Source organism: Protopterus annectens, chromosome 7.part0, assembly GCF_019279795.1.
Source record: "Protopterus annectens isolate FY-2018-M chromosome 7.part0, PAN1.0, whole genome shotgun sequence".
Lineage (NCBI taxonomy): Eukaryota > Metazoa > Chordata > Ceratodontiformes > Protopteridae > Protopterus > Protopterus annectens.
The window spans coordinates 957997086-958020701 of NC_056739.1; the positions used below are offsets into that span (position 1 = coordinate 957997086).

At 40.8% G+C, this 23616-nt stretch overlaps 1 long non-coding RNA gene across 1 annotated transcript in view; it reads left to right on the forward strand.

The window, feature by feature from the left end:
* Nucleotides 1–23616, forward strand: part of LOC122806799 — a 167753-nt gene that overhangs the window by 132766 nt on the left and 11371 nt on the right. The window lies entirely within an intron of this gene.

Consider the following 23616-nt stretch of genomic DNA (forward strand, 5'->3'; position numbering starts at 1 on the left):
GTAAAACACAAAACAAATTATCTAATAACTTGAATTAGGATATTGCTCAATTTTATTTTACTCTGTTATTATCTTTTTTTAAACTGTATATTTTTTATTTTTTATCCCACACTTGGCCATCGGCTTTTCTCTGCATCTAGAACCCCTCACCAGTTTTCCCCTCCACCATCCCCAGTACGTATCTGGCTTACCCTTACAAACTGTGTTCCCATTAAAAAGGGAAATACAGTGTGAAAATACCTGTGAAGAGGGCACTGGGGAGATCAGGATGACTCAGCACTAGTATCATCTTGACACCTGACACCTGAAGAGGGCATTTTCTTGTTTTATGATGACCCCTAGTTCCACCCCAGACCCACTGTGTAATGACAGCTTATCAGAACATGTCTGCCAATTAACTCATGGTAGACTAATGTCCCCAGTGTCCAAGAAGCAGCAACCTCTTCCATATCTCTGGGATAGACAAGCCAGCAAAAACACTTGACAGTCCTTATCTCCCCAGCTGACTCTTTAGAGTTGGGTCCACTAACCAAACTTGTGTTATCTGGGTTGCAGTCATAGCTCCTGCCATCTCTTCCATGGAGCTGTCAAAAATTTCTAAATCTGCAGTTCCTTTGAAAATGTAATAAGTTATTGGTGTGTTGTACAGTGTCATTACTCACTCCGAGGTGATCTCTGCCTAACATATAAAGCTATGTCAAACCCAGAGCTACTGGACATGCTACACCTAAAGAAATCCCAATCCCTCCGAGCTACACGCTCTAGGGACCTAAACCTTGTCACCACAATAAACAGGACATGCTGGAGGGATAGATTCCTGTCCCAGAGACTTCCCATACTGTGGAACAGGCTACCCATTTATGTCAAGCAAAGTTCTTCATTAGCACTCTTCAAGAAAAATCTTGATGAGTGGATGGGAAATAGGAAATACACCCCAGGGATCACTTCTGTGTCTCTGCTCGACAGTGGCACAGGAAAATAACTTTCTTGGGTGGCATAAGCAGGGGAACCTTGTTGGCTAGGCTTACATAGGCCCTTGGGCCGATAGCCTAGTACCTACCTATGAACCTATTAACCTATGAACCTATGAACAGTGGTTTTAAATCATGCTTAGAAAACATCCTACATCATCAAATTTCCCATGCTCTGCTACTGAACATTCCTTACTAGAGTATTCATTAGTAGCTGTGGTTGACAGCACTGAACTTAGTGCATCACTCCATAGTATTAGAAAAAAATAATGAATCCACACACACACACACACACACACACACACACACACACACACACACACACACACACACTACTGAACCTGTAAGTGCAACTAATTTGGACAAAGCCCAAAATAATGGGGGGACAAAGGCGCAACAATCTGGACAACTTTTAAATTTTGTTCTGATAAACTTAGGAAGTTGATATACCAAAATATTTGCATTAGCATGCATTTTCTGTAGAATATGAAGTCTGAAACTCAAATATCTGCTATTTATTGACATCAATCCTTAATGATTTGCTAGAAAAACACATATTTTATGAAGGACAGACCAAAACTAAGGGCCAAAAATCTGGACATTCTATGAAAATCTCGATAGTTGAGAGGTATGAGTAACAATAGTAACCACTCTTGAGAGTCACTGTGTAGTTTCAGTGAAATTTATTTGTAGTGTCCTTATGCAGTGCAGGTTATTTACAGTGCCATGATACCACTTCAACCACATTTTACAGGGTTCTCATAACTCAAGCTGAGTAAGTTACTCAAAAATTCAGCTTAGGAAAATAACTCACAGTTAATTTCTTACCCAACATCAACTGTTCAGGCCTCTACCTGAGTACCTTTTCACATTACTTCCTCTCTGTCTTTCTGACAGAGAGGTCCAGTTCTTTACATCTCACTCGCACTGTCTCTCTTTCTATTTCTATATTTCAAACCCTTCCTTTTATAAGAAAGAGGGTGTGGCCTCTTCCCCTCGGGGTAGGTTTGAAAGCATCTCTCAGACTGCACAAGAACTGCAGCTCCACACACCTCAACAGTGACTAGGGAGCACTTCATCACTATCTGTGTGCACACACATATATATAATTTATGTATGTATGTATGTATATATGGATCCCATTTGATCCAGAGAATTTACATTTCATCGAAATGTAAATTCGCGACCTCACTCGCGTGAAAGTGCATTTTTTCGAAAATGCACTTTCGTGTAAAAACAGTAATAAAAATAAAAAAAAAAAGAAAATAAATAAAAACATGCAGTTTGCATGTAAGGTTAGTTGTAGATCAATGTTTAGTGTTGATGTACAACTAAGCAAACTATTGCTGAGATCGTGGTACAGTGGGGATAGGGGTATATTCCCTTTTCCCCACTGTAGTACGATCTCGGAGTGAGAATATTAAAGTAGGGGGGTGCAGGGGAGCTTGCCCCCTGCATAATTGTGTTTAGTGTGTTGGTGTTTTTTTGTTTGCTGGTTTAAGTTTTATTTTTTTACACAAAAGTGCATTTTTGAAAAAATGCACTTTCGTGTTAGTGAGGTTGCAAATTTACGTTTCGATGAAACGTAAATTCACTGGATCAAAGTAGATCCATATTTTATATATATATATATATATATATATATATATATATATATATATATATATATATACACATGTATATACATATATGCATTATCAAATCTGTGTGGTAAGTAAGTGTAACTTAAAAGGTAGAATCCACATTTGGTAGAAAGTTTTTTTTGGGTACAAAAAAGAGCACAAATAGGTGAATGCTGATTTGACTGAATTACATATGGTTGAATTTAGTTTTATATAGTGTGCAGGAAAATTATTGTTTGAATGAAAGAGTGGTGGTTGTGAAGATGTGCAAGACTGTGTTAAAGCAGTTGTGAATATGCAAGTGTTCACTGCTTAGGGTTAGATTAAGAGTTAAGTAAGGGGACAGATTCAGTGTTGTGCATGTTTTGTGTTATGTGTGTTCCGTATCCTTTGGTTTTGAGCAGTGGTACTGTTAGGGAAATGTTTTTAGTAGCATAATGTGTAGGGTTATGGTTAGGGATTGGGTTAGGGTTGGCACACATGAATAAGATGGTGCAGTTAGGCGAATGCTATAAAAAACTATAAGACTAATTCCCATGTTAAAAAAAGATTGGAATATTGGAAGAGACTGGAAAGGCAATTTACAACAGAACAATATGAAGACATTTGTATGGCTCCCAAACATGCAGCAAAGTGTCCAAAATATTTCGAATTTTTGCTAGAAAGTGTTTGCATATGTATTTTGTACTCTAAGCAGATTACACAGAATTTTCCTCAGGAAGCTAGGAAATGCTGGGAATGTGATGGGAAAGAGAGAGGTAATTGGGAACATGTTTTTTTGGGAATGTAACAAGTTGGCAGATTTTAACAATTCCCTATGGAGGACTTTGTCAGAAATGTTGGGAAAGCAAATGGTTGTAACTAAGGAAATTATTCCTTTGACCTGGGGTATAGGGTCTGAATTTCCCAGTCATAGCAAGGCCTTTCTTACTTTATTGTCATTGCCTGCCAAAAATGAAGTTATTAGAAATTGGAAATCAAAATGTAAACCAACTGTAACTGAAGTACTGAACATTGTAAAGGAGATAAAAGGACTGGCAGTGGGATCATTAAAAAAGATAAGGAGAAATTGCATATAGATAAATCGAATCTGTGGCAAAAGTGCAGGCACAATAATGAAAAGGAAGAGGAGTGAGGTGTAAGGGAAGGCAGATGTTAAGTAATTTATGTAATGTTGGCGTGAATGATAACTAATAAAACAAAATCATATATGTATAAGGCATGAAAAAGGAAAATGTTATTGTGGATTGTTTTGTGCTGTTAATGTATGTTTATCTATGGAATTGTTTCAGATGTGAAGATATAATAAAGATGTAAAAAAATAATCCTGAGATCGTATTTGCTGCTGGATCCTTAACTGTTGAAATATTCCTATCAGCTGGTGTACTCATTGCCAGTTTTTCCTATCAATACTATGGCACTGTATTTGGTGCTTATTAAGCTAGTGATGACGTCTTTGCACTGGGATCAGCTACGTCTCTCATCTCTGAATACCTTTATTCCACAACACCTGTCAATCACAACAGTGGTACTGTTACAGCTCATTGCATCACCAGCAAAATCACACTGACTGAAGTACAGGCAGACAGTAGGGTCTTCAGGCTTGTATACCAAATCTCAGCAGTAGAGTCTTATCCCTAGTCAGCCTTGCTGCAGCCCCCAGATGTAGAAAGATTCCACAAAAAAGGAATTCCTTTTCTTCAGAACTGGAGCTATCTCAAAAACGAACCCCAAAAAAGTCACTGAAAAAAATGAAACATTTAGAATCTTCTTGACTCCCCCAGTAATTGATCTAGATGAGGAGGAAAGCAAATTCCCCTCTGTACCCTCTGGAACATCCATAGATTGGGGAGTTCCAGTATGTGATGTAGGTAACTAACAGACCCCACCCTGTCCCCCCGTAGGTGACTGCAGCAGGCCTGCATATTTACCCTGCAGCCATTCTGAGTGGTCATGCTACTGGTAGTTATTTTGAAAAAGGCAACCCTCCCTAATGTCCTTCCCATGTTGAGAATTTGAGGTAATTGAGCAGCATTGTACATTCTCCAAAGATGATGCCACAATAGGAGTGAAAAATAATTGACTTCAAAAATTGTCTTAGTTTTTGGTGTCATTCAAAAGAGATCTAGTATTTGTCATCTTGGAAGGATATGACCACTAGACCACACAAATGTACCAGGGATGGCCTGCATCTGTCACTTTTAGGTTTCAGTTATTGCCAAAAATATTGTCTACCCCTATAGTGCATTTGTTAGGCAATGCCAGCCTGATAAATATACGAAAATAACAAAACAAGCAAAGGAAAATGTAAAGGTGTTACTGGTCAATGCTAAGAGCCTGAACAAGAAATCCCACTCTCTTCAGGCTCTTCTCACCCTGGAAGACATTGATGCCTGTGTAGTGACTGAGACATGGTTTAAAATAGCAGACAGCACTCCAGCTGTGCAGGGCTGTAATTCCTTCCACCTGTTTAGATGAGCTACTGTGCAGGAGGGAAAAAAGGTGTCTGTAGCTCATCATATAAAGTGTGTGCTACATCTTTAAGATGCATACAAAGCTGTACTGACACATCTATAACCTGCACACGTGCAAACCCTTAGTGCCATTTTGAAGGAGCAGCCAGGGAGTGAGCATGCATGTTCACAATTGCTAATTGTATATAAGTTACTGAAGTTACAGTCAATAATCAACAGTAGTAATGTGTTTGTATGAAATAAAGCTGCTTGAACAGAACCCACAAAGACTCTTTATTCATGTCCCAGACACGAAAGCGACATGGTGTCAGAACTGGGATGGAAGAGAGAAGAATGTTCAGAGCCATGAGGTGCAAAGACGGCAGTGAAGGTAAAACTGAGAGAAAAGTGCACAAACATAGTCAGAAAGAATTAAAGGTAATGAGAAATAACACAAACTATTTATTCGATACGAAAAACAGTAAAGGGGCATTACAAGGGCATAAACCGCATTATCAGGTAAGCGGAAGGTACAAAAAGTTTGTTAACAAAAGAAAATGTTTAAGATAAACGTATGCTATGAAATGATGAACTGCAAAGTGAAACAAGAGTGTTTAAAGCAAACCGAGCAAAACAAATGTAATAATAAGAAAAGAAAAGAAAATGGTACAGTAAGCAAAGTAAAACAAGGTGACTGTATGTGTTTTGGCAAAGTGCTGTATTTGGGCATAACTACAACTTCATAGGTTCATAGGTAGGTACTAGGCTATCTGCCCAAGGGCATTTATAAGCCTAGCCAGACTGTGTTGGCTTTGGCCTCCCTTTTAAATTAGTTTCCTGGGCCTCTGTCTAGCAGGGCCATTGAAGTGATCCCAGGGGTAAATTTACGATTTCCCATCCACTCGTCAAGATTTCTCTTGAAGAGGGTCAGTGAGGGGCTTTGCCTAACATAAACTGGGATTCTATTCCAGAGCAAGGGAAGTCTCTGGGACAGGAATCTATCCCTCCAGCATGTCCTGTTTATTGTTGTGCTGAGGTTTAATTCACTGGAGCGTGTGGCTCTAAGAGATTTGGTTTTCTTGAGGTGGAGCATGTCCATTAATTCCGGGCAGGACATGGCCTTATATGTCAGGCAGAGATCACCTCTGAGCAGGCGGTAAGCAACCAAGTAGAGCTGGAGTTTCTTTAGTCGAGCTGCATAGGGCATCTGTTTGAGGCCCATGGTCCTCTTGGTGAGGTACTTCTGTGGTCTTTCCAGCTGTTGCAGGTGTCGAGTAAGGTACATTCCAAATGGGGCATTGTACTCTATTATGGGCCTAATGAGTGATGAGTAGAGGGGCACAATGACCTCTCTTGCTCTAGATGTGAACCCTTTCGTGATTAGGTGGGCTACATAGAAGGAATTTCTAACCACTTTGGCAATGTGATTATCAAAGGAGAGGTTGCTATCTACCTGGGTCCCCAGGTCCCTAATTACATCTTCCGTACTTAGTGGATTACTACCTATGTGATAATTCGTGGGCACTTTGTTTTTCCCAAAGGGGATGACTATGCATTTTTTGGCATTTAGCTTGAGGCCATGGTTCTGACACCAGGTATCTGTCTCTGTGAGGCCCTTCTGGAGGATGTCTGTGTCAGCCGGAGAGTCGATTATGGTCCCCAGTTTGCAGTCATCTGCGAACTTGGTCAGCCATAATCTTCCCATGCTTGCCTGTACCTCAGAGAAGTATATACCGAACAGGAAGGGTCCCAGGACCGAGCCCTGTGGGTCGCCACTTGTAACTGGTTTAGAGTCGGACATGGCACCCGCAACTCTGACCATGTGTGTTCTATCCGTGAGCCAGTTGGCAACCCATCTCGTGACATAGGGGTTAATGTTCAAGCTGCTGAGCTTATCTATGATGCCAGAGTGGGGAATGGTGTTGAAAGCCTTAGTGAGGTCCAGGTAGGCTGTGTAGACTACCGTTCCCTCATCTATGGCCTTGGTAACTGTTTCAAAGAAGTCAGCTAGGTTTAGGAGGCAGGACCTGCCCTTAACAAAGCCAAATTGGGTAGGGTCCTGTGTCTGGAGGTTCTCAATGTCTCTGTTTATGAGTTCCATGATGATTCGCTCCATAGCTTTGCAGACCAGGCTAGTCTGGCTTATAGGGCAATGGTTCCTAGGTTCTGTTGTGGCACAACCTTTGTGGAGTGGGATGACTGCTGCTGTACGCCATTCTTTGGGTACATAGCCTGTGGTAAGGCTGAGTTTGAACAGTGAATTTAGGTGAGGGTTTAGTTAATTTTGAAGCTCGTGTAAGACGCAGCCTGGGATACCATCTGGTCCCACTGATGCTGTGTTTTTAGCTTTGGAGAGTGCTGTTTTTACCTGCATGTCTGTGATGCCTGGGGCTCTGCATTCTTCTGGAATGGACACGGGCCCTTTTGGGGGTGGGGGGGTGAAGTTTGCACTCAACCTGTCTGCCAGGATGTTGGCAATGTCAGTTGGTTCAGTGTATTTTTTGCCATTTTGCACTAGCTCAGAGCATATCTGAGAGTTGCAACCTAGATTCTTGACATAGCTAAAGAAGGCTTTGTGATTATCTTTAGAGTCTTTGGCAATTTTTCTTTCGAAACTGGCCTTAGATGATTTTATGAGGGATCGTAGTTTCTTGCTAATATTGATCAGTGATGCCTTTCCTTTTTGGGATTTTGCTCTATCTTGCAATAGTTTCCTCCTTCTGTTGTATAGCTTATTTATGGCCGGGGACCACCAGACTGGTTTCCTCTTTTTGGAGGAATGAGTCTTAGTTTTACTTGGGATGGCTCGATCCATGCATTCCTGTAGATGCTCATAGAGTGCATTTATAAAGGATTCTGCGGTTTGAGCAGCATTATCCTTTAGCAACTAAAGGAAACTTTCCACCTCGGTCTTGAGAAGTGTGAAGTTGGCTTTTGAAAAGGTTTTCACAGTGGTTTCCTTGACTGGGGGTGGGGTCGGGATGTGGATGTCCAGTGTCATTAGTTTATGATCTGATCTTAATAGCAAGGGGTTTACCTCTGGTGTGGAGCACTGATCCCCCATGTTGGTGATGATCAGGTCCAATATGTTGTCACCTCTTGTGGGCATGGTGACCAGCTGTTCCAGGGCGTTTGAGTTTATAAACTCTAGGAAGCGTTGGGCAAAGGAGTTTGTACTTGAGTAGTTATCCCAGTCAATGTTTGGGTAGTTGAAATCGCCCAATATCATGGTGTTAGGTAGGACCTTTATATTTTCCAATGTTTTCAGGAATGCTGAGTGGGGGTCCTGAGACAAGTTTGGTGATTTGTAGCAAGCTACGATTTGAAAAGCAGCTTTGCCCACTGTTAGTTGCAAATGGATGGTCTCCGAGACCTCGTGCTGTGCTACTAACCCGGAGGTGTGGGTATCCTTTATGAAAATGGATACACCCCCTACTTTTGTATTTCAGTCCGGGTTCTGGGGCCGAAAGGTTTGGTATGATTGTAACCTGGTAGTGCTGGGGTGCTCTCTGGAGCCTTGAACCAGGTTTCTCTGTTACTGCACAGATATCGATTTTCTCCATGCAAAGGAGTGCCTCGAGTGTGTGCATTTTGAGGTTTAGACTTCTGGCATTGAGTAGCATTACCCTCAGTTTCTGGTTACTTGTGTTGTTTATGGAGGTGGGTTTGTCTTTTGAGCCTTGCCTAAAAAAGGCGCTATGGGGTTGGCAAGAGCCTTGGCCAGTATTCGAAAGCCTAAGGGCGACAGGTGCAAGCCATCTCTGGCAAAGCAGCGTGGCTTGTCGTGCATGTCGTCCCAGGCTGACAGACACTGGATCCCCTTTGAACGACACCAATAGCTTAGCCAATTGTTAAAAATGATCATTTTTTTTCTTTGTACTGTGGTATCATTCTTGGTGAGGGCAAGATGCTACTCAGGGTCAGGGTCATACCTGCCTGGGCTACATGATCAGAGAGCTCCTCTATGTCTCTTTTCATGTAGTCCAGGGAGGTACGTCTCAGGTAGTTCACACCAACATGTACAATGACAGAGTCATATTTGTACTTGTTTTGGAGTGACCTGAGTGCTTGTGTTATGTGGCGGATCCTGGCACCCGACAGGCAGTTTACAGTAATCTTCTCCTTGTTCACTCTTGTGAGTGGAATGTCAGTGTGCCTGGCAATAGAGTCACCTATTACTAGTGTATTGGGTGCGTTGTTATGCCTTAAGGGCTTTGGCTGCGTGGCACACTGACTTTGTGAAGTATGTGACACGTGGTTGTTGTTTGAGGGTGGAGGTTGCTTGGATGTCTGCTTTGGAGGTTCTGTTGCTTAGGCAGATTTTTATTTAGAGCCTCTGAGTATGTTTTTGTGTATTTATGTGTGTTGTTTGCTGGTACATGTATGACTGTTGTATATGAGACTGGAAGTGTATTGCAAGTGTTTCCCTTCTCCTCCTGACTGGCTGTTCCAGCCTTGGGTTGAGATAGCTTGACTTCCAGTTTGGCTGTATAGTTGCATCTCTCACATAAGACTCCAATTCCAATAAACTGTTAAAACCAAAACCAACATATTCAAACACTTTCTTACATTACACCAGCAATCATCCTCAACATCAAAAGCGGGCCGTAGTTAAGGGACAATTAGTTAGAGCCGCGCGAATGACTAATGATGATTGTGATTTTGACCAAGAGTGTAATTTATTGGAGAATATGTTTTTGAACAGAGGTTACCCTTTAAATTTAGTAACATTGTTGAGAACTGAAGTTCAACATAAAAGAGAGCAAGGTCTTTTTCAACCATTATTGAATAGGGTCCAAGCTGTACAATTTTTCATCAATGATGATAATTCCTTGTTTAACCCGGATCCAATTTGTGAAAGTCCACCCAACACGAATTATAATAATGTTAATCTTTCTGATGTTCCTGATAGCGAGGTGTACCAGATCAGTTTTATTAATACTTATTCTCTCGACTCTTATGGAATCATGAAGATTTTGTTCAAAAACTGGCTTCTAATTAGTAGCAATGAACAACTGTTAAACTCTTTAGGAACTAAACCCAAAGTGACATACAGAAAGGGTTTTAATCTAAAAAGTATTTTAGAAAAAAAGAACGACATATGTACTACACATTCGAATATAAAGGGTATGTTTAAGTGTGGTCATTGCACCCAATGCAAACATATCCTTACTAGTCGTTCTTGTACTATTAATGGTCACACATATTACCTTAATTCTAAGTTCAACTGTGAATCTAAGGCAGTAATATACGTCGCTCTCTGTCAGTCCTGTAATGTTTTTTACATCGGGAAGACAGAGAGAAAACTAAAACAACGTATTTATGAGCATTATTATGCCATCAATACCAAAGACACAAATAATGCTCTTGCGAAGCATATCATACATAATCCCACACATACATTTAAATTTATAGCACTACAGCAGAGAACTCTTGGTATTCGAGGAGGTCCTTGGCATCTAAAATTAGAGCTTGATGAACTTAGATGGCAAATCATTACTAACGCTCATATGTTTCCTGGATTAAACAAATTTTTGTCTATTAAGTGTGTCTTAAAGCTACTATCACTTAATAGATAATCAATTATTAAATACTCATTAGCAATAATACAATTTTTGAAAAGAAGTTTATTCTACATCATTAATGAGTATAGATTTTATTTACATTTATAGTAGTTGAACTAGTTTGAGCTTTATTATTTAGGTTTATACACACATATATATACATATTTTTACACTTTTATATTCATATTTACATTTATATTCACACATGAATATTAATTGTGTATTTTAAGCTTGCATTGTACTAAGTCTTAAATATGAGATTTAACAATAACAATAATAAAATTTATTTTACAGTTATTATGTATTTTATCACACATAAGAGTGGTTAATTAATTTTTAATTTTTTATTTTATTCACTACAATATTTGTTCTACTTTCTGAGAGAGGATTTTTGTATGTTTTAACAATTTTATGTTTCTCAACAAAGAATATCATAACTTAGGTTGAGAATAAGTTTAAATGAATTTATTGAAATGTTTTTTTAAATTTCGACTAATTGTTTAATTGATATTAATTACTATTGTATATTAAGGCAGAGAGCCTTTCATTCACTGTTTGTCTGATGAAGGCTTGGTAATACCGAGCCGAAAGCGCTTACAAATAAAAGTGTTTCACCTGCTTCCTGCTCTTATCGTTTCTGGTTACCAGTTTTTGGTTGCATCTCTCACATACATTTGTGTTTGTTGGAAGGAGGAGAGGGTTGTCTGTGTACATGAGGCAACTGTAACATTGCCTCAATATTCCCAGATTCACCAGCTGGACTAGAGAGTATACCTGAAACTGCCCTTTGGACATGCCTGTATAGGTAAATGAACTGATTTACTGATTGTCCGGTAGGGAAGAATAGGGAGCCTTGTACTACTGTATAGTAAAGGGGAAGTGTAGTGTTAGCGTTTATTAGTGCTTACTGAGGGCTTGGAGCAAGTGATGGGCTGCAAAAGGAAAGTTAGAGTGCTTAATTTGAGAGTTTGCCTAGTTCTAAGGGAAAAATTGAAGAGCAGACTTCGTGGAGCCTGGAATAGTTTAACCCTAGCTAACCTGCGCTGGGCGGTGCGCAAAACTGCACAAAACCGCGCAAATGCGGGTTTTAAGGCAGGGAGATGAAGGAGATAGGAATTAGCCTAAAACGGCCAATGAACTACTAGTTGCTGAGCTGAGACCACTCCTCCAGGGACAGATAGGCTGCTCAAAGCTCGCCACTCTCACTGGTGAACAGAGAAACTTCCTCCTATCCAAGTAAGGATATGGGCAACTCAAGAACTTATACCACAGCCCTGAATTCAGCAGAACCTGAAAACTGGACTAGACTAGCTTAGAAAAGGCGGGAAACAAGAATATTTTGTTTGTTTTTTTGTTTTTATTTTTAAGCAGAAGATACAATAAACTTTTACAAAAACACTTTAAATGCTTATAACAGGCTAGCACACTTTAGTGTGTAGCCTACAACAGTTAAACAACAAAAAAATGACTTAAACGACTTTAAAAAGTGCTAACAGGAAAAAAACAGTATAGTATGCAGCAAAGAAAGTTTTTTAAGGCACAGAAATGCTAGAAATCGCTTTTCGGCGAGATAAGCAGTCACAGAAAAATGCAGAGAAATAAAAACACTTAATCAGTTGAAAGTTACTCTTTTGTTGCTCTGCTGCTTGTAGTACTCTGCAGGACACCACGAGGAGCTTGGCTGAATAGTATACAAGCACAAAAACGCGCAAATGCAGGTTTTAATGATGAAAGAAAGATGAAAGAGATGAAAGAAATAGGAATTAGCCCAAAACGGCCAATAAACTACTAGTTGCTGAGCTGAGACCACTCCTCCAGGGACAGATAGGCTGCTCAAAGCTCCCCACTCTCACTAGTGAACAGAGAAGCTTCCTCCTATCCAAGTAAGGATATGGGCAACACAGAAACTTATGCCACAGCCCTGAATTCAGCAGAACCTGAAAACTGGACTGGACTAGCTTAGAAAAGGCGGGAAACAAGAATATTTTTTTGTTTTTTCTTTTTTTTAAACAGAAGATACAATAAACTTTTAAAAAATACTTTAAATTCTTATAACAGGTTCGCGCACTTTAGTGTGTAGCCTACAACAGTTAAACAACAAAAAAAACAACTTAAATTACTTTAAAAAGTGCTAACAGGCAGAAAGTGCAACACATGAAAATTGTACTGTATTTCTTCGATTTTTTTTTTTCTGTTTGCTTGAGATCCAGTTAACTGAGAGTTTACTGTATTGGAATGAATAAATCAGGACATAGGGAACCTCCAAACACCAGACCTGTCTCAATTTGGATTCATCAAGTGCAGGTCATGCTTACTCAACCTGGTGTATTTTTTGAAAAGGTAACCAAAGCATTGGATGAAGGCAAAATGGTACACACAACATACCTTGACCTGGCTAAAGCTTTTGTCACAGTTCCCCACTCAGGCATAGAAGAAGAGCTAAATAAACTGGAAATATACCCATATGGCACCTGCTGGATTGCCAAATGACTCACAGATAGGACATAGATAATCAAAATAGGGGACGTTACCTCCACAAAGAGACTAGTTACCACTGGAGCACATCAGGGTTCTGTGCTGGGACCTCTCCTGTTTGGCATCTACTTTTCTGTAGTGAAAGCCAATACAAAGAGATCTGGCTGGCTAAGTTTGCAGATGACTGCAAGCTAGGAGCAGTCATTGAATCCATAAATATGTTAGCATCCTGAAGGAAGGTTTGTCTCTAAATAACTGGTGTCAAAATCAATGTCTAAAACTAAATGCCAAAAAATGCATTATTGTATCTTTTGGGAGGTAATCTACCACAGTTAACTACCACATTGACAATACGCCCCTAAGAGTTGACCCAGTTGTTCAGGATTTGAGAACTTATGTGGACGGTGACCTAACTTTTGACCAACATGTGTCAGTTGTAAGAAAGTCCTTCTATAGTGAACAGCTTATAAACAAAGGGATTGTGTCTTGATCTCGGGATGTCATTGTCCCCCTTTACTCAGCCCTCATTAGGCCATTCTTTAAATATAATGCCCCCTTTAGCATGCCTCTGTCCAGATACATGCAACAACTGGAATGCCCACAGAGATACCTCACTGGATGCAAGATCTAAAAAAAATGTCCTACATGGACTGACTCAAAGCCCTGTCGCTATACTCAGTATCCTACCAATTGCTAAGAAGAGATCTGTGTCTGGCATACAAGGCAACCACCAACCCATTACTGATGGATTTACTGCACCTCAGCAAGTTAAATAGCATCAGAAATACTTAGTCTAGGGATCTAAACCTCTTCTACAATATCAACAGAATGGTTTGGAGGGACAGGTATATTTTCTAGAGGATATCACTGCTATGGAACAGACTCCCATCCACATAACACAAAGTTCACCCCTGTCCATTTTCAAGTGCATCTTAAATCTATGGATGGGAAACACATAGTTTACTTGAGGACTACCCCCTTTACTACTAATGGACAGAGACAGCTCGTAAATGCTTTATCCCATTCATGTGTCCCCCTCAAATTATATATGGTATGATCTCAGTTATTCTCATTAGGGACAATATATAATTATCGACCATGGGATGGGTAGGACAGTCTGTTACCAAATGGGATAGATTATTTTGAGCACAAAAAGGGGAATTGGCTAGGCTTAAAATGGAACACAAGGGCAGCTAGCCTATGCTCATCACGTGGATCACTATTGCAGTAGCCTTAGCAATATAGGTTATATCCTGCCAAGGATATAACAGTATAACAGCTGGCCAGCTTCCAAAAGTTCAGGGCACATTCCACACTCCAAAACAGTCAGGCAGCTTGAGCTGCACTGAGTATAAGACAAATTTGGGCGTGAAGCCCTATAAAGTTTTAGAGCCACCGAGAAGAACTCTCCTTTGAGCCTTTCAAGGATTGATGGTGACCTTGTGTTGTTCCTTTGTCAGGCAGATAAGTTCCCTTTTTTGGGAAAAAAAAAACTTCCATTTTCTTACTTTTGTTGCTGTTTTATCTCTTTCCTCTTCAGGAAGGTTATTTTAAAACCAAGAGTGTGGTGTTTTAACGGATTGTCACAATACTGTAACGGAGCGCTCATTTTCCCTGCAAGTATAAACATTTTGGAAAGTAACCGAAAAAACTTTTTTCTGTGAAGAAATTGTGTTTATTTCACTCTTGCAGGGCTGGCATAGTGTTTAAAGTACTTTTTATTGTGTTTTCTGTCAAAAAAGTAACTTTGGGGACTGGCAGTGTTTACTGGCATTTGCTATTTGTCTTTCCCAGGAAAGAAATACCATTTTCAATTTGATCATGGGACAGACTACCAGTCCCACAGTCAGACCTTTGCCACCTCAGCCACAGGTGAGTGACTTTGCTGTGGCCATTTGTGTACCTCAACCACTCATCTTTTACCACAAATCCCTCTGGAGTTGCACCTCAAGTTACTATGAACCAGGGGTTAGGCACATCCACTACAGCTGTTGGGATCCCCTTAGTTGGCAAGAGATCCTCTTAGTGGGCAGGGGAAAGCCAGTTGTGTCAGTCTTGGTAGAGGGAACAAGGAAGGTTTCCCTGCTGTGTCAGAATGCTGTACCTCTCCCCGGGAACCTGCTGCTGCCAGTAATAGCACGATTATTCCATTTTCTTGTCAAAGAGAAACAGAAAACCAAGCACATGTCTACTCCTCAAATTTCTTTGGATAGGAGTAGTTTACTGGGTTTGGCTCAAGGTTTAATTCAAGCTATTGAGCCTTCTTGTAAAGTAGTTCTGGTAAAATAAAGAGGGATACCCCTTTTCCTGAAGAGATTAAAGACTCTGAATCTGAACAGGAAGATGCTGGGATTGACACAGTTGTTTTCTCTCAGATTTCTGATTCAGATTTGCAGGAGAGCTCAGTTTCTGATTCTCCCTGTGGAGGTTTCTCTTTCTCTGAGACTTGCTAGAATGTGCTAGTGTTTTCAGTCAGAAAACACTGAGGTTTCTCAGTCCATAAGAAAATACTGAGTTGTTACAGAAGGATTTTCTACTCCTTCGGTCATTCCTACTGTTTTGCTTGCTTTACAGATGTGCGTATTTCTGCCTTCAATTTTCCTGATAGTCAACCAGCTGTCCCTAAAAAGACAGATGTAATTTATAAAGCTCCCCAATCTTTTTAATTTTTATACACTATTCCCAAATCTGACCCACCAGCTATAGCTCTAATAGATTATAAGTGATGTATAATGTTTGCAACTAAAATTATGTCAATATGATTTGTGAGGTAGAATGCTTACAACTAAGATTATGTCAGTATGATTTGTTTTCATTTATATAAATGTATGATTGCATATGTCATGTGATAATTTAATAAAGATGTTTGTTGTTTAAAAAAAAAACAATTGGTTATGTTGGAAAATTCATGGTACATCTGAGAAAAGTTTCCCAGTTTCATATTTAATTGAGGCAAGAAGTTTACTACCTTTCAAGATTCTTAAAATATAGAGGCCTCAATAATTTGTTATATATTGAATCTATTCTAGTTTACCATTTCTTTCATATGCTAAAACTATATTTTATTTCTTCCTAGATATTCAATTTATTATGTAAACACTTGTATTGTCAAGTTACTCTGTATGATTGTATGCACCTTACTAAACCTAACCTAGACAAAAATATTTGCCCTCCAAACCATACTTTACCAAAGAGACTATTGGCTTCATATTCTGAACATAATGTAGAAAAATAAGAAATATATAAGGGAGCTTCTCACTTACCTATATCAGTACCTAATTGGCACTAGATTTGTGTTGGTCCCTGTCACGAATGATGCAACTTTCTCAACTTCTGGCTGAAGAAAACACATGAACATGAACTCATCATTTATGATTTATTGTTTACAGGAACGTCTGCTTGAACATTTACTCTTATGATTTGTTTACATGTGCTTGTAACGTCTTAAATTTAATGTTATCCACTATCCTGACTTATTTTATGTTCTGATAGTATCTTTAATAAGGAGCATTAAAAACAAATAGTTGTATCTTCTAGCCCACCTCAAGGATGGATACATGAAAGAGCATAGGAAGAAGGATGACAGTAGTTAACTTGAAGAAATGTTGGTCGTGCTGCACGATTATGTGTGTATTAAACTAAATATTTCTTTTTTCTTTCAGTAGGCCTTGATGGAGGAGAGGGCTGGAGAAGTTTTTTGTAACATGTTAAACACAGATATTGCTGTATATTTTTTTATGTTCATGTTCATTTACTTATTTTTATATATTTGGAAAAACTTAAGAAGAGTACTCTTTTTCTTCTTTTCCATGATTCAAATGACAGTAAAGCCAAAAATATGTCTTATGAAGGGCTAGAGTTTTTATCTTGTTGGCTAAAATAAAAGGTAACAATAATACAAATGTTAAATTCTGTTTTTATTTATTTTTATTGTTATTCAAAAACAGAAACTAACTTTAGATTTATTAGGCAATGTCTGTTGTTCATCGTGTTTCACTGCTGCAGTCATTACAATTGGGTTATCCTGCTGGCAGGCTACCCGCAGTTCGCCTGAGTTCCAAAGTTTAGGTTCAGCGTCGGTTGCTGTCGCCTCTTCCCTGACGTCAGTGCACCAGGGGTATAAAAGATGCAGCCGACTCCATTTTCTTCAGTTTTTCTTGCCGCGCGGTGCCCGAAGCAAAAGCAGTTCGCAAGTGCCAGTCGGCCGACTCCTGAAGTTTTCAAATTCGAATTTCAGATCCGAAGTCTTCATTAAAGCTAAGTGGCCCATTGGGGAAACTTTTTTCTTGCTCCAGACCGATGTCAGAAAAAGTTAATAACTGTATTTCTTGTGGGAAGCAAATACCTCATAAGGATTTTCATTCTTACTGTATTCCTTGCCTAGGCCCTGACCATAACGTTGCTAGTTGTCGGTTTTGTGCCAGATTTAACCAACACACTATTAAGCGTCGGTACGATTTTGCATTTCATTACTTTGGCAGAAGATTTAATTATATAATGCCGTCGGATCAGCTGACTACCGGAGTTTACAAAAAACGAAAAGAAAAAGAAAAGGACAGGCATCCGAGATCCAAAACCGATGACGAGGCTTCTTCTAGGCCTGTCACAAGTTCGCCGGTTCTCAGCGAGTCGCTTTCGCAGCCCCTGATGCCCGCTACCTCAGAGCCACAGGCTGCTTCCGACTCCCACGTGGAGCTGACTGGGATTCTGGAAACTCAAGGTATTGGACACTCAGAACTCATTCCCTCAGATGGGTCCGGAGCCGCTGAGCAGGCATCGGCTTCTGAGGGTGTTTTCAGGCCTACACAGTTATATGTAAAACCTACTTCAGCTATAAAGGCAAAGACTAAAGCAGCTCTGAAGACAAAGAAACAAGTGCAGCATTCACCTGGACAGGCCTCCATGCCTAAAAAACAGAATATTTAAAATGGCCGAAGACCTTATTACTTTGATCAGGAGTTCCCATCCCCCTCCTGAAAAGAGGCCTAGGCAAGAGTTAGAATATGAATCTTCAGACCAGGTTTCCATTTCCTCTGATTCCTCCTCTGAACAAGATTACTCTATTCCTCCCCATGAGGTCTCTGATGCTGAAGAATCTATTCCTTCAGCCTCTCCTCCTGAGGATTATTCTTTTGGGGAAACACTGCATACTATGAGGGAGCATTTTCACTGGGAGAGCCAAGACTACTCAGAATCCAAGAAAAGGCTCAGAGATTTCCTTTTATTGCCCCAGCACAGGCCCCTGGCTATTCTGCCTATTTTAGACATTGTAGATGATGTATTTTCAGAGTCCAGTTTTTCTCCAGACTCTTTACCACCAGCTCCGGTTAAGCCAGACAGATATTGCAGGGTTCCTGATTCACATAAATTTCTCTATAAAAACCCTGCAGCAGACCCTGAAACCATCTCTCAGGGTCCCAAAGAGGTCAAGGCTTCTACTGCAAAAAACCCTATCCCCTCTGATAGGGATTCTAGAGCCCTAGATAGATGGGGCAAAAAGATTTATACCTCTGCTACCTTGGCTGTAAGAGCCTTAAATTGCCAATTTCATATACTTAAGTATCAGCAATATCTTATGTCTTTGCTTAAACAGAAAATGCCAGCAAGTACAGAATGTGCAGACAATAAAGAAATGCAGGATTTATTGCATGCAGCTGAACAAGTTGGAAAGCATACTTTGCAATGTGGTTTTGATTCTTTTGAGGCCTCCTGCAGGGCCGCTGTTACAGGTTCTGTCATTAGGAGGCATGCTTGGTTAAAAGAACAGAATTTGCCGGATCATGTTAAAGCAAAACTATTAGATGCTCCTTTACAGCATGATACTTTGTTTGGTGTTAAAGCAGAAGAGGTGTTGAAGAAAATTAAGGACAAAGCTAAATCTATGCAAACAGTCAAGGATTTCTTACAGGTACAACCTCCCAGATTTAGCAGGAACTGGCCTACAAAAAATTGGTCCTTTCCAGTGTCAGATAGACCACAAAGGGGCAGATACAGATGCCCCATTGGCAGATCACAGTCCTAAGGCTCATACAGACCTAAACAATGGGGTGCTTCTACCTCCAAAAGCGGAGAAGAAAAATCACAGCCATACAAAAAAACAGTCTCAATGACTTCCCACTTCCAGCACCAAGCACTTATCTTTTGGCAGACCCTTTGGGAGGAAAACTAGCACTTTTTCCACAAAATTGGCACATGATCACCCAGGACAAATGGGTTCTAAATATAGTTACACAAGGCTACAGGTTCCACTTTCACACCCTGCCAAGGCAAAACGGTATGCCAGATCTGCCACACAATCAATGGGCAGAGGCACAAAAACAAGTTTCATCCCTCATGGACATGAGGGCCATTCAACAAGTACCAAAACAAGAGCAGGGTCAAGGATTCTATTCAAGACTGTTCTTGGTACCCAGGAAAGGCAAAGCCTGGAGACCTATACTGGACCTATCTATTCTAAACACATATCTGGATATTCCAAAATTCAAGATGTTGACTCTACAGCAGCTTCTGCCCATGTTGGGCAAGAAGGCTTGGCTTGTGACTTCAGATCTAAAAGAGGCATACCTGCATGTCCCAATCAGACAAACGTGCAGAAGATACGTCAGATTCAAAGCTGGCTCAATGCACTACCAATTCTCTGCACTGCCCTTTGGCTTATCTACTGCGCCCAGGATCTTCACAAAGTGCCTGGCACCAGTAATTGCATTTTGCAGACAAAGAGGAATACAAATATATTCTTACTTGGACGACTTCCTTATTCAAGCGGAGAACAAGGACATTCTGCTACAGCATCTGGCGTTTATAAAAAGATTACTGACAAGTCTAGGGTACACAGTAAACAAAAATAAATCAAAACTCGTACCCTCTCAAGAGATAATTTTCCTGGGAGCAAGCTTAAATACAACTGCCCAGATGGCTTATCTCACGCCAGACAAACACAGACAACTGACTACTTATTTTAAAATGTTGGCAACAAAGACCCAGTTATCTGCAAGAAAAATTCTGCAGGCCTTGGGTTTCATGGCATCCTGCATTCTGCTAATTCCATATGCAAGACTGCATATGAGGAAAGTTCAGAGGTATCTAAAAAGTGTTTGGACTCAACATTGCCACAGCCTGGAAACAGTAATTACCCTCATTCCCTGCCTGCAACAGGAGTTTCGATGGTGGGCAAAAGCCTGTCACCGCAACACGGGACAGCCATTCACCTTACCCACAGCCAGACAGACTTTGACAACAAATGCATCAGATTACACCTGGGGGGCCCATATGGCAGGAAAATGTATTCAGGGCACATGGTCCGCAAGTCAAATGCATCTACATATCAATCAAAAAGAGATGCTAGCTGTTCAGAATGCCCTAACAGCCTTCAAGGATCAACTTCACCCAGGACAACTACTAATAAGGATGGACAATACTACAGTCATGTGGTACATAAACAAGCAGGGAGGCACACATTCCTACCCCCTCTGCAGGCTAGCCATGAACTTGTGGCACACAGCATTGACTTGCCAAGTACATCTGCAAGCACAATTCCTGCCAGGAAGGAAAAATACTCTGGCAGACGAACTAAGCGGAAACCTCATGGATCCCCACGAATGGAAATTGGATCCACAAGTCTTCAGCATGATAACAAGGACCTGGGAATGTCCGGATATAGACCTGTTTGCCTCCCCTCACAACTACCAACTACAAATATTCTGCACAAGGACTTATCACAAGCAAGCATGGAAAGTGGATGCACTCTCTTTCTGTTGGAAAAATCTAACAGTATATGCCTTTCCTCCTCTGTCTGTCCTCCCCAAAGTACTCCTCAAGGTCAGACAAGAGAAACCAAAAATGATACAGATTGCCCCAGACTGGCCCCGCCAGTACTGGTACCCAATCCTAAAGAGCTTGTCTCACTGCTCAGCCTGGGCATTACCTCAGATGCCACACTTATTGACCCAACAAGACAGTCACATACTGCACAGCCAACTCAAAACCTTAAACCGGGAATCATCTCTGTGTCACTGCTGGACAGAGGCACAACAAACTAATGGGCACATTATTTCTAACATAAGGGGTGGCGTAAGCCACATAACTTTGGGCTAGGCTTATAAATGCCTTAGGGCAGATAGCCTAGTATAAACCTATGAACCTATGAAACCTGGTGGCATGGCAGATAATATAGCCTCTCAAGACGCACCTCTCTCTAAAGCAGTGATGGATGTTATTTTGGAGGCCAGGAGGCCTAATGCAGATAAATGGAAGAGATTCTGTGCTTGGAACCAAGCACAAGGTATTGACACGATTGTTCCAAATATTCCTCAGATTTTACAATACTTAACTGAGATGCTGGATAAAGGCCTTTCTTTTTCATCAATTAAAATTCATGCTTCTGCCATTTCAGCTCATTACAATACAGAACCACCTATTTTTTCACACCCCTTACTAAGGCAGTACCTCAGAGGGGCCAAAAATATAAGACCTCCAAGGAGAGCACCAGTACCTGCTTGGGACCTCAACTATGTCTTGGAAAAACTCACACTACCTCAGTTTGAGCCAGCCACTGCAGCTGACATAAAATTCTTATCCTGGAAAACAGCTCTGCTCCTAGCAATAACCTCCGCTAGAAGAGTCTCAGAGTTACAGGCACTCATGGCTGTGGAACCTTTTATCATTTTCCATCCAGACAGGGTTTCGCTGAGGACAAACCCTACATTTATGCCTAAGGTAGTGTCCAGTGTGGCCCTTAATCAAACAATTAATTTGCCTACTTTTTATCCAAACCCACAGAATAAGGGTGAGAGAATTCTGCATTCCTTGGACATTCACAGACAGCTACGCTTCTACTTGGACAAAACTAAAGCTTTCAGAAAAACTGATCAACTCCTAGTGGCATATGCTGCAGCATCACAAGAAAAGCCTATTTCTAAACAGACTATTTCAAAGTGGATAGGCCATTGCATTCGTTTCTGCTATTCACAGCATGGCAAATCAGTGCCTAATGACATTAGGCCACACTCAACCAGAGCAGCAGCTACTTCAGCAGCCTTTCTCAGAGGAGTACCAACCAAAGACATCTTAGAGGCTGCAACCTGGAGTTCAGTGCATACCTTTACAAAGCACTATCACTTACCTCTCTACTCTAAATCCAGGGCAGGCTTTGCCACTGCAGATCTACAGGGCCTTATAGCCTCTCCTAATCCTATTTAGCTCCAGCCTCACAACCTTAGCTTTGGGATTCAACCCAATTGTAATGACTGCAACAGTGAAACACGATGAACATAGTACAGTTGTGTACCTACCATAAATGTAGATGTTCAAGTGTATTCACTGTTGCAGTCCAGGTTACTCTCCCTCCATGCCCCCTTTTCTTTGCTGGGATTTATCTGTACTTCTCTATCCTATACAACCTATGTGGTGTATTTGCTTGTAGATGAAGGAAAAGTTGTCTTATGTGCATGCATGCTTATTGGCATAAGTTAGCCTACCAATTTTGGGGCATCTGACATCTGGGGCAAGAAAAACTGAAGAAAATGGCGTCGGCTGCATCTTTTATACCCCTGGCGCAGTGACGTCAGGGAAGAGGTGACAGCAACCGATGCCGGACCTAGACTTTGGAACTCAGGCCGACTGCGGGTAGCCTGCCAGCAGGATAACCCAACTGTAATGACTGCAACAGTGAATGCACTCGAACATCTACATTTATAGTAAGTACACAACTGTACTTTTTGGGAACATGGTGTGTGTGAACCTCATCCCTTTTGGGTTGTGATAGTGCCTGTTAGCATTTCCATCGCTGCTCTTTTAGGTTCATAGGTAGGTACTAGGCTATCTGCCCGTGGACATTTATAAGCCTAGCCAGAGTGTGTTGGCTTTCGCCACCCCATTGATTAATTAACTGAGCCTCTGTCAAGCAGAACCAATGAAGTGATCCCAGGGGTGTATTTTCTGTTACCCATCCACTCGTTAAGGCTTCTCTTGGAGAGTGTTAGTGAGGGGCTCTGCCTAATGTAGTTAAGAATTTTGTTCCAAAGCATGGGGAGTCTCTTTGACAGGAATCTATCCCTCCAGCATGTTCTATTCATTGTTGTGGCGAAGTTTAGCTCACTAGAGCTCATGGCTCGCAGTGACTTGGATTTCTTTAGGTGGAGCATGTCCATCAATTCTGAGTTGGACATGGCTTTGTAAGTCAGGCAGAGATCACCTCTGAGTAAGCGGTATGCCGCTGAGTACAGCCGGAGTTTTTTCAGTCGGGCTCCATAGAACATATGTTTGAGGCCAGTAATCCTCTTGGTAAGATGCTTTTGTGGTCTTTTCAGCTGCTGGAAGTGTCTTGTGAGGTACATCCCAAATGGGGCATTGTACTCTATGATGGGTCTGATGAGTGACGAGTAGAGGGGCACTATAACCTCTTTATTTCTAGATGCGAACCCCTTAGTAATTAGATGGGTCACATAGAAGGATTTTCTAACTACTTTGGCAATATGATTGTCAAAGGAGAGATTACTATCTACCTGGGTCCCAGGATCTCTTATTACCTCTT